Genomic DNA, 12,467 nt, shown 5'->3' with positions numbered 1-12,467 from the left:
TTTCTATATTTCATTAATGTATAAACAATTGGTATATCCCCACTTGGTTGGGTGGATAAGTCAAATTTGATATATCCCCACTTGGTTGGGAGATTGATGTATGTATGATTCATTGGTGATAGGAAGGTAAAACTCACCTAGTTGAGTTATAGAGTCATGTTATTCTTTTAGAAAATACTTTTGCAGACTCTGCATGTGCTCAGGGGGAGAATTCAGCATGTGCCTAGGGGGATCATGACCAATGTTTATATTCAGTTATTCAGATATGAAAGTATTCATTTTGGTCAGCCCTTTACCCTTGATACCAAAGGGGGAGAATATCTTGGTCTGCCCTTTGCCCTTGATGTCAAAGAGGGAGAGTATTTTGGTGTTGCTTGTTATCTCTAACAGTTTCTACAGCTTGCAGTAATCAACACCAACATGGTTGCCATCAAGTCCAAAGGGGCATATTGTTGGAATTATGATGCATGTGTTGTACTTGATGCAACCCACTTGTAGAAGAACAACTCACTTGTATATGGTAACTAGATGAATCTACAGGAGAGATATCAGATGTGACAGAATGCATGCCAGTTGTGTTTACAGATGTGACAAAATGTAGGGCAGTTCAAAGGAATCATTTCAGAAGTAATATGGCAAATTACAATTTATCAGGTCTATTCAGAGGTAACAGGGAATTAGTACAGAAGAACAGGTAGATGGAACTGAGGTCTACTGATCAGAATAAAGAAGGTAAAGGAAAAGGTTGATGTAGAGAAGTTTAAGAAGTATACGCAAGTCCACTTAGTCAAAAAAACATATACACGTTGGTCCACATAACAAAAAGAGCATAGAAGTATACACGCACTCCCACAAGACAAAAAGCGCGTACATGTTGGAAAACCAAGGTTTTGGTCCAAGGTATTTTGGTCCAAGGTATTGGTCCAAGGTATTGGTCCAAGGTATTTAGTCCAAGGTATTGGTCTGAGGTTTTCATCCGACATTTTGGTCCAAGGTATTGGTCCCAAGTGGTTTTGGCTCAAGGTATTGACAAAGGATCTAAGTATATAAGGAGGAGGAGATCAAAGGGCTAAGTGCATAGGTAATGAATATCTTATGAAGTGTTAGATCAAAAGAAAATATGCATGTTATGGGTTTCTGATGCTTTGCTTGATCTAGACTAAATATACACCTGAGCATTTGATGATGAATGAGATCTAATGATGGATCAGGATCATAATGACTTATCATTATGTGATCTAATAATGGATGGGCTAGATCAAATTGTTAACACATGTTTTATCCTTTATATGTGATGATATGGGTATGTCTGAAGTCGGGAATTGCAACGAAGTTATAAGTAAGTATTTTCATATCTATCTATTGGTTCGCTTTGGTTAAGGTGCATATACATGCTAGTTCGACTCTTCCAAGTAGCGTATGCAAAAGAAAAGCTTGATGTTCAAGGATGATTGATCTATCAGATTAGTGTTGTTGTTTTATTGCTATCTGTCAATGAAGTCTTCTTACATTTGAAAGTAAAACTAAATGCATAAAGAGTTTGTGTCTCATTGATTAATTGTTTGAGAAAGAAGGGTGATCCTTGTTGCTATTTGTTTAGAACTCTCTAATATGACAATAGATATTTAGAATGTCACTGATCGGTACAGTTTGTGGTTTAGAGGTTTTATGATTCAGTATCTTTATAAGTATACGCTGGTTGGGCAAAAGGAAGTAGCGTATATACGTAGGTTTACTTCATCAAAGGAGCATATACATTTTGACACATGCCTTTTGAGATTACAGTTAGTTCTGGTTGTTGACGCATTGTTCTGGGTTTAGATCTGTGTACTGGTTACAATGATTGATTCAGTTGTGTCAAAGGTTCAGTGATTATTTGATTCAGTTGCGTCAGAGGTTCAGTGATTGTTTGATTCAGTTGTGTTAGAGGTTCAGAGGTTTCAACGATTGATTGTTTCAGTTATATCAGAGATTGATGATTGGGTTTTAGTTATATTAGAGATTGATGATTGGGTTTCAGTGATTGGTTGATGCAAATGTATTTGATGGTTGTATTGCAGTGGTAATTGATTTTGAGCTTCAATGTTACTTTTGGGTCTAGTGTGAAAATTTGATGAAACATGGCCTTCATATTGTAGTAATGTGTACCAGGAGTATCCAGTGTGAAAATTAATGAAATTTGGTCCCTAGAGGATACTAAGGGTTGGAGCCTTCAGTGAGTAAGTCGAAGCTTCCTGCCAGTAGTGGTTGGTGATTTGATCAGGAGGTTGGAGCTCACTTCCGGTAGCAGCTGGAGAACGAGTGAAGGTTGTAGCCTTCTATAGGTCGTAGCCTACGTACTAGTAAACATATCAGCTAGTACAAAAACTAGGGGGTTGTAGCTCCCCTCCAAAAGAAGCTGGAGAATGAGAGAAGGTTGTAGCCTTCTGCAGGTGGGTTCTACATATTGGTATGAGTCTACACCAGTACAAGATTGTAAACATATTTTCTTATTTTTAAAATAGGATGGAGATGACAACAGCACGTGGTTTTCACCCACATTAGGTTTCCACCTTAAGTCTTGGTGTTCATGTTTGTTGCTTATGTGTGATAGTTTATTATGTTATTACTACACATGGTTACTATTTAATGTTTAATAAAGTACTGATGCACTAATTAAAGATCAACATATGATGAATTAACTGAATCATAAGTTCACTGGATATACGTTGGTTTCCTTAAGAACAGTTGCATGCACACACGAGTTCCCTTCATTCAAGTAGCGTATATAAATCTGATTATGGAAATGAAAAATTTATTGATTTGTAAATACTGATTCACCCCCTGCCCCTTCTCAGTATTATTTCCAACACTTTCTAGTTCAATTAATAATAATTTTAATAATTCTTTATTAATGGTTAATTCCTCTTCTATTCCCTTAGTCTCCTCTTCCCCCAATTCTAGACCTTCGTATGTGGTGAACCTCTCCTCACTCTTCATCGATCCCCATACCCTCAACCTCCTAGAAAAAGGCTTCAAATTTTCTCTTGATCCTCGCAAGATTCTCATTGAAGAGATCCTTTGTTCCATAGAGATTATTGCCCAACACCTCCCTCCTCACATTGTGGAAGAAATTCAGTGGGATTGTGGTAGAATTTTGTGTCGTGTTAAACCGCCTAGCCCTAACTTATATAAAGAAGAGTTCCAGGCCATCAAGTGCCTCAATGATAACCCTCATGTCCTTGTCCTCAAGGAAGACAAAGGTAAGGTAGATAGATCAGTGGAACCTTTATCTTGGAAAAATAAATTTCAAGAGTATTGGAGAGATTAGAAGCAGTTTCCAACCTGCAATATTGAATTTCCAGTAATTCAATAGGAGGAACAGAAAAATATGTCTAGATCTGAAAAAATTTCAGATCCCTTTTAACAATAGCATTTAAAGAATCATCCCCCTTCTAACAAGACATTTGTTCACCTTTGAGAACCCAACAAAACTCACCATTTCATGAGTTTGAAGATCTTGTTCATGACCAAGAAAGACGACTTTGAGTCACATATATTGGCATTTAAGTTAAGGGTGTTGTAAGACTATTACTTGTCTTAAAGGTGTTGTTGGAGATGAAATCAAGATATGATGCAGATCCCTTTGAAGACAAGAATTGGCAGAATTATCCCCCTTCTAACAGGTGATTATTTCACCAGTTTGAGACCTTCAATATTTAACGTGTGATCATGATGAGTTAAAATACTTTTCCTGACAAGAAATTTATGCTTCCAGTAACATGGATTGACATTGAAGTGTGTCATAAGACTGTTACTTCCTCAACCTTGTTCATTTAGAGGTGTTGTTGGAGACAAAAACAAGAAATAATTAGAAACTACAAGACAATGGATGCTAGAAAGCTTAACTATGTGTTTTTGTGCCTTTAACTAGCCTACATTTGCATCAATTGACATTACAAAACCAGAAATCTTGGGAGTTTAGAAATTTTTGTATCATTGCACATATTTCATGAAATGTTGAAGTATGTTTAAGAATGAATAATTCCAAGTAAGTAAGTAAGTAAGTAAATTTATTAATGTCCAACTGATGACCAAAGAAGTCAATGGGACTAAAGAAAGGTAGAGTCAATATGACTACAATGTGGGAGTGCAAGCGCATCTCCAAAAAAGTGCTAAAAAATAACATATAGAGAGAAAGAAACTAGTGGTAGTGTTGTTGCGACACATATATAAGAGACCATGGTATAATACAAAATACTCAATAGTCTGTGGCAAGATACAGAATAATAATGGCCTGCTAGAAAATAATGAGTGAGTGAGATGGTAAGGTCTAGAAATGGAGCTAGAGATGTCAAGGGAAACTTCAAAATATATATATATATATATATATATATATATATATATATATATATATATATATATATATATATATATATATATATATACTAAAGGTAGCAAAAAATTTGGAATATATGTTTGATCGTTGAAAAAGGTATATAGAAAACCTATGTCAAATGTATTGAAAAATATATCTGAGAGTTTTATTAAGGATGAGAAATGTCAAAAAGTGCAACTTCAAAATATATATACTAAAGGTAGCACAAATTTTGGAATATACATTTGATCATTGAAAAAGGTATATAGAAAACCTATGTCAAATGTATTGAAAAACATATTTGAGAGTTTTATTAAGGATGAGAAATGTCAAAAAGTGCAACTTCAAAACATCCATCTTAAGCGAGGTCAAATTTTTAAATAAGCATTTAATCATTAAAAAAGGTATATGAAAAAGTTAAAAACATATCTAGTTTACTAAAAACAGATTTTTAATTTCATATTTTGTAAGAGATTATCATAAATTGCAAAGTCAAATACCTCTCCTTCATTAGTTCTTTCTTTTAGACTATCTATATTGGTAGAGATACTACACACCCCCACCCATGAGTTGGATGGTGGTATATCTATGAGACAAAATGAACAAATTTCCTCTCACATGGCTAGCAAACATGTGACTTCTACAAAACCTCAAAACATTTCTGCTCACTACATCATATGACCACCTGAGTCATCTCAAGCAACAAATCACCATCATGAGTTTCTTCACCTCAACCTAATGTTAGGAGAGACAAGTCTTCTCACTCTTCTCCCTTCTCTTCTTGCTCCACAAATCCTCCCAGGATTGTACAGCCAGGTCCCCTCAACCATAGGTACTCTCCAAATGGCATCATTAAGCTTTACATCAAGCCCTTCACAATGATTGATGAAGAAAATTAGGAGGCCTATTCTCCCTCCTCTTCCTCTACTTTTATTTCCACTAATGATGTCGAAATGGAGCTAGGGCCTTGCACCTCATAGTTTTTTACTAGCTCCAGTGGTTTGTCATGTGGTTTGACAACTCATGATTTGTATATATTATTCAATATGAAAATACAACACTTCAAGAGTAGGCTGGATGCATTGATAGAAAATCTCACTGATCAGGAATAGGATTGAGCTATGAAAAAAAATTAAAGAAAGTGAGAAGAGGAATGGACTGAACACCCATTAGGTGGTTGTTAAAAAACTAGAAAGAAATTGGTTTAGTCGGGACTATTGAATATTAATGGGGGAATGGTAATCCCCATTTGCAACAGCTCATTTGCTATGTTTTTTTTCCAGGTAATATCTTATTTAGGACTAGGTATAGGCATTTAGTTCAGATTCGCAACACTAGAAACAAAGTATTTTTTAGCAGATCCAGATGACTAAGTGTTTACCATGTTTCCTCTACTAGCCTCCATCTACTTTATGTCTTCATTGCTTGTGCTCAATTCTGTCAAGATCCATGTTGTTATGCTAAGCTAATTTTTGTCTAGTCTACTCATTCCATTAAGTTATTAAACTCTGTCATACTTTGTTAAGTGACTACTCCATCTCTTTATTGACCACAAATTACATAATGTACATAGCATTGTGCTAGAAATGAAAAAGTAATACCTAGTACTTACTGGAAATTGTAGGAAACAAATGTTAAAATTTTGAAATCATACAAGTCCATGACTAATGCTCGTATAGATAGCCATTACTAGTAGTCCCCACAAGAACACAATCCATACTTAAAATGATGAAACTGGTTTGCATCCCTTAGAATAATTTACTGCTTCACAATCTCCAAGATGAACTTTGTTTCATTGTGACAGTCATCACAAACACGAAGGTTTTTTTTTTTTTTTATCTGTATAGTGCTTCCAAGGTTTGTATTGATAAGAGAAAAATCTATGGCTAACTTTTCATTATGACTGCACAAAAGGTGTTCCTTCACTTCATCCTCAACATTGTACAGTGTAAAGGTTGTTTTAGGGACATATATTTCCTCCTTCATCTTCCTAGCCAAAGTATCCAATATTTCATATATTTCATTTGTCTAAGCATGTGATCTATCTCCTGTAAGGAAACAATGTACCTTTTTATTTAATTCAACATAACTACATCCTAGTATCTTTTTCAATCCTCGGTCTTTCATTATTTTTCTCACTTTTTCCACACCATACCAATTGCCAGCCATGGCATAGATGTTTGACATCAATACATAACATCCAACATTTTCAGGCTCTAATTCAAGGAGGCATTCGGCTACATGTTCTCCTAATTGAATATTGCAGTGAATTTTAAAAGCACCAAGCAAGGCTCCCCACACACTAGCACTGGGTTCTAATGGCATGTTTTTGATGAAGTCCTCTACCTCGTACAGACATCTAGCATGACCAAGAAGGTCAACCATGCATGTATAATGCTCTACTCTAGGCATGATAGAGTAATCTAGATCCATACAATGAAAGTATTGCCAACCCTTATCTATAAGGCCTGCATGACTGCATGCAGATAAAATACCAACAAAAATAATATGGTTAGGCTTCATGCTTATCAGTTGCATTTGGGAAAAACATTCCACGACATGCTCACCATAACCAAAAACTATTGAATTCCATGAAACTATGTCTCATTTAGACATCTCATCAAAAAATTGGCGTGCTAGTTCTATTTTTCCACATTTGACATACATATCTATGAGAGCAGTCCCCACTAAAATATCAAACACAAATAATGTTCTAATATTATAACCATGGATCCACTTAGCCCATTGCACAAATATTGTTAACTAGGCACAAGCTAGGAGCATGTTCACCATGGTGACATAATCAATTTTAATGTGGCCTACCAATTTCTTTCGTCATAGCAACATCAAAGCTTCATTTTCATTCCCATTGAACACATATCCAGTAATCATGGCAATCCAAGAGACCACATCCCTTTCAAGCATTTTGTCAAGCACAACAAACACAATATCTATACTCCTACACTTTGCATACATATCGATGAGTGAAGTTCCAACAAAAACATCTAATTCAAATCCACTTCTAGTTATGTAATCATGGATCCACATGCCCTTTTGCAGAGCTCCTAAATGGGTGCAAGTCTGGATGACACTCACCATCGTAAACCAATCGGGCACCACATCTTCCTTTCGCATTTCATCAAACAATCCTCTTTGATGCCCTCTGCCAGAAGTCGGGCCAAGCCCTTCAAACCCTCTTGCACCAGAGCTTCATGAAGTCATAGGGACAGATCCACCAATCCATCATTTTGCTGCAAAATATCCACCAAATTGTTGATGTCATGGCTACCAGACTCTGCTACTAAACTCACAGGACAACCATGAAACAAAATCCCCCAAAACCCTAGCAAATTCAATGGCATTTTAGTTTAGAAACCAAAGACTGAGAGAAAATGGCTCCAAAGCCCCTCGAACACTTGTGAACCCACGTGGAATTTTGATGGCATATATTTACATTAACATGTAAAATGTCCCCCCCCCTCTCTCTCTTTGGTTTCTTTCCCACTCGGTGTTGGTTTCCAATAATTGAATTGTATGGGGTGAGAGCAAAATATATTTGAAAATGTTGTATGACAAGATACTTCTCCCTCTTTTTTTAAGCTTTTCTTTGATTTTTCCCTCCACCACTTTGATTTGTGTTAAGATATTGAAGAGTCTTTATCTTTTTAAACAAGTATGAAGTTGTGAATTTGAAGAGATTTTTTTATTTTTCTTGGAAAATAAGAAAAAAAATATTCTTTTGTAAAATAAGAAAATGGAAAAATAGATTAATTTGTCTTTTAAGATATTTTTAAGATTTATAATGCTTGTATGTTTTCTAGAATATTTTCACCTTTCTTTTAAGTGAATAATATAATTTACATAATTCCTTTATGATTACATTTTCAAACATTCATTTCATTGAAGAGATTTTTAAACATGCACTTTTATATCAAAGCAGAGTAACATGTAACAATAAATTTATAATTAATTTGTGATTAAGTTGGTTATAATTCTTTTTAACATGTATTCACAAATGTGGAAAAGTAACTCTTTAGTATTTTCGCAGGGAAAATAAGGGTTAGCTAAACAATTTGTTATCAATGTTGATGGGTATTTGGCTAGTTTTACACTATCAAATGCCTAGATCAAATCTCTTGAGTAAGGTGTGTCAGTCCACACTAACATGTTTATTGTGGATGTCATCCATGAATGTGGGGAAGCAACCCCTTTGTCTCTAAATTTTAACACTGCATATGGATTCAGAGACCCCCTTTATCTCTGAATCCATCTGCAGTGTCAAAATTTAGTGAAATGTAACACTTCAATATCAAAATTGCAATGTTCCATTTCCGGAGTGACACAATTAAAAAAGACTAGCATAAATGACTAAATCATATACTTGTTGTACTTGTTAGTTGGTCATATTTTTATTCTTGGACTATAGTAGTCATTTATGTTAATCATTTTTAATTTTGTCACTTATTATCTAGTCATATATTTTAGTCCTAGACTAAATTAGTCATTTTTAGTTAGGTCACTTATTATCTAGTCGATTATTTTATTCCTAGACTAAATTAGTCATTTAAGTTAGTCGTTTTTAGTTGGGTCACTTAAAATTGTTTAATTTTAGTAGTAATTCACTTGAAATAGTTGGGGTGACTAACTTTTTTAGTCGTTTAGTCACTAATCTCTCATATTTTCCTAGTGTTCCAATCGAGTCTACATACTTAGCGAATGATGTAGCATAGTTCACATCAAAGATGTGGTGAGATTGCATGGTGTTCCACAAAAGATTGTGTTAGATAGGGATGTGATGTTCACTTCCAAGTTGTGGAAGGAGTTGTTTGCAGGTTTAGGTATAGAGTTGGCCTTTAGTACAACTTATCATCCACAGACAGATGGACAAACAGAGAGGGTCGACATGATACTAGAGGACATGTTGAGGATGTATCAATTTGAGCAAGATCAATCAGAACACATATAACATAGAAGAAGAAATCATACACATGAAACACAAAAGAATACACTGGGGAAAGCCTCAGCTAAAAACCTCACTATGTGTATTATCATACAAGTGGAAATCTCTCAGGATTACACACAACTTTAGCTCTCACAACTCTCAGCTCTCAGTACAATCCCTCACTGCTGCTCATAGACAGAATAGACAACACATATGCCTTTCCCTCTACCCTCCAAGCCTCCTATTTCCTTGCATAGTTTTCCCTGGGTGCTCTAGCTGTAACCTTGTGTGACACTGATCTCACATACTGCTCCAACACACTGTAAAACTGTGCAAATCTCAAGGAATGAATTCCTTCTGCATGCAAGAGATTTTCTTATAGGAAAATTCCTACAACTGATAGTACATTGTCCCTACCTTTAATCTCAACTGGGTCTTTGTCTGAACTGACATGCATGAGTTATTCATGAGAGAATATTCAGTTATCTGAAGTACACTAGTTTCATGCATGCATGCATTAACTAACTGAACTCACAATCAGTTCCACAAACTGTTTGGAACTAATCTAACTGGACTTAACTCAGTTAACTGAGCTAACTAATTACAACTCAAATACAACTCATCCTTATCTCCTTAATTAAGGGATAACTTCCTCAATCAAAGGAATAATTGTTGCATGACTTCACAAAGACTTCATGTTTTAATTTCTCCAACTAATTAATCCAGGATGAATTAATTAATTATTTTTCAAATAGCTGGTGAGACTAAATTCGAATTTTAATTCAAGGACAAATTAAAATTGGAATATCCTGAAATGCTATCTTTAGCAATGCTATTTTTAGCATTTCTTGTTGCTATTTTCAACACTCCCTCTCAACAAGAAAAGGATTATCTACCACCCCAATCTTGTCTCTATGGAACTCGAATTCATGATTTGACAATCCCTTAGTCAAAATGTCAGCATCTTGCTCCTCGATCAAAACATACTGCAACAACATGATCCTCCTCGCCACACAGTCTCGAAGACGATTGTACCTAATTTTGATGTGCTTGGACCTGTCATGAAATACTGGATTCTCAAAGAGTTTGATACAACTCTAATTATCGCAATAGATCACATTTGGATCCATCCTATGATCAAACAAACCAACTAGAATTTTCTGCATCCAAATGGCCTCACATGCTGCCTTACTTGCAGCCATGTATTCAGCCTCTGCTAAGCTGAGTGAAACTGACCTCTGTTTCCTACTGTACCAAGAAACTGCAGCTGAACCAAGGTTGAAAATTCCTCCTGATGTGCTCTTCTGATCTAATGGACTCCCTACCTAATCTGCATTAGTGAAGCCCTGTAGCTTCACTCCCTCTATTCGTCTGTACCATAATCCATATTGAGATGTGCCTCTGAGGTATCTCAAAACAAGCTTAGCTGCCTTCCAAAACAACTTGGTAGGCTGAACCATACCTTGACTCAGCTGGTTCACTACATAGCACAAATTTGGTCTTGTTTTCACTAAATACATCAGTGAACACACAAGCTGCCGATACATAGTATCTTCTACTACCTCTCCCGAAGTAGCATCCTCCTTCCTCCAGTTACCTGCTAGAGGAGTCTGCATGGGCTTGCACTTATCTATGTGGAATCTCCTGAGTATCTCATTAAAATACTTGCCTTAAGACACAAACACTTCCCCATCCTTCTGTCACACTTCCATGCCTAGAAAGTAGTGCATGAAACCCATGTATTTCATCTCGAACTCTCTTGCAAGGTCCTCCTTGCAGGACATGATCAGATGATCATCAACTGTTAATATCAGATCATCAACACAAAGAACAATGATTACTTGTGTACCTTCCACCATGATGTGGTACAATTTCGCATCCACTTCACTCTTTGTGAAGCCCAAACCAGTGAAGTAGTTTTCAATCCTAGTGTACCAAGCATGAGCATTTGCTTCAGCCCATACAAATCTCTCTTGAGTCGGTACACATACGACTCATGATCGAAGGTCTCAAAACCTTCCGGCTACTCTATGTACACCTCTTCTTCAATCTTGCCATTGAGGAAGGAAGTCTTCACATCCAACTGATGGATCTTCCAACCCATTTGTGCTGATAGTGCCAAAATCAATCTGATAGATGAGTACCTTGCTACAGGAGAAAAAGTCTCAACATAGTCGATCCCCTCTACCTATGAGAAGCCATGGGTAATAAACCTTTCCTAATGCTTTTCCACACTACCATCAGCAGCTTGCTTTACCTTGTAAATCCAACGGGAACTCACAACTGACTTGTTCTCCAATCTTGGAACCACATCCCAAACACTATTCCGAACTATGGAGTCATACTCCTCCACCATAGCATCAACCCAAATCAGCTACTGCACTACTTCCTCAAAGGAATATGGCTTGGTCTCAACACATTCCCCAACAAGGGCCATGTATCCAGTGTACCTATCAGGTGACCTCCTCCGTCTGCGCTAAGAAGATGGTTCTCCCAAATTCTCTCTCGCATCCGACAACAATCTGTTAGCTTCCCTTGTGCGCTTCCACCCATCTCTGGAATACTCTGCTTGAGTGGATGTCTCCACTCCTGGAACCTCTGCATGCGATTGCTCCACATTAGTCTGAGGCTCCTCCTCCTTAGGAACCAAACGTTCCTCCACGGGCTGTATTTGGAGCTCCCTCTCAAGGGAAGCTCACACAGCCTTTTGCTCATCAAAATTAAGATCTCTGCGAACCACTGTCCTCCGACTGGTAGGCATGTACACCCAATAGCTGTGAGGTGTATCAGCATACCCCAGAAGTATCCCCAACTTAGCTATCAGCTCAAGTTTCTTCCAGGCATCTTTGGTCACATGGAAAAATACTGATGAGCCAAAGATCCTGAAGTGACTCACATCTGGTCTCTTCCCAGAGAAATCTTCTTCTTGTGTCTTCATCCCAAGTATGCGATGCGGGCTTCTATTCTGCAAATAGACCACTGTGTTGCATGCCTCAGCCCACAAATGAAGTGGTAGGCCTTGGTCATGCAGCATCACCCGAGCGACCCCCACAATTGTTCTGTTCTTCCTTGCAGCCACCTCATTCTGCTATGGGTTATGGAGTGCCATCAACACCCGTTTAATTCCTTCCGCTGCATAGAAGTCCTTAAACTCTTGAGAGACATACT

At 36.9% G+C, this 12,467-nt stretch overlaps 1 pseudogene; it reads right to left on the bottom strand.

The window, feature by feature from the left end:
- LOC149214046 (glutamate synthase 1 [NADH], chloroplastic-like) overlaps positions 1-12,467 on the bottom strand; it is a 55,329-nt pseudogene that overhangs the window by 26,056 nt on the left and 16,806 nt on the right.

The sequence above is a fragment of the Pinus tabuliformis genome, chromosome 1_1, assembly GCF_031772625.1.
Source record: "Pinus tabuliformis cultivar Carrire ecotype Pingquan chromosome 1_1, CPIR1, whole genome shotgun sequence".
Classification (NCBI taxonomy): Eukaryota; Viridiplantae; Streptophyta; class Pinopsida; order Pinales; family Pinaceae; genus Pinus; species Pinus tabuliformis.
Note: the sequence above shows the minus strand (reverse complement) of the source record. Positions and strands in the feature narration are given on the sequence as shown.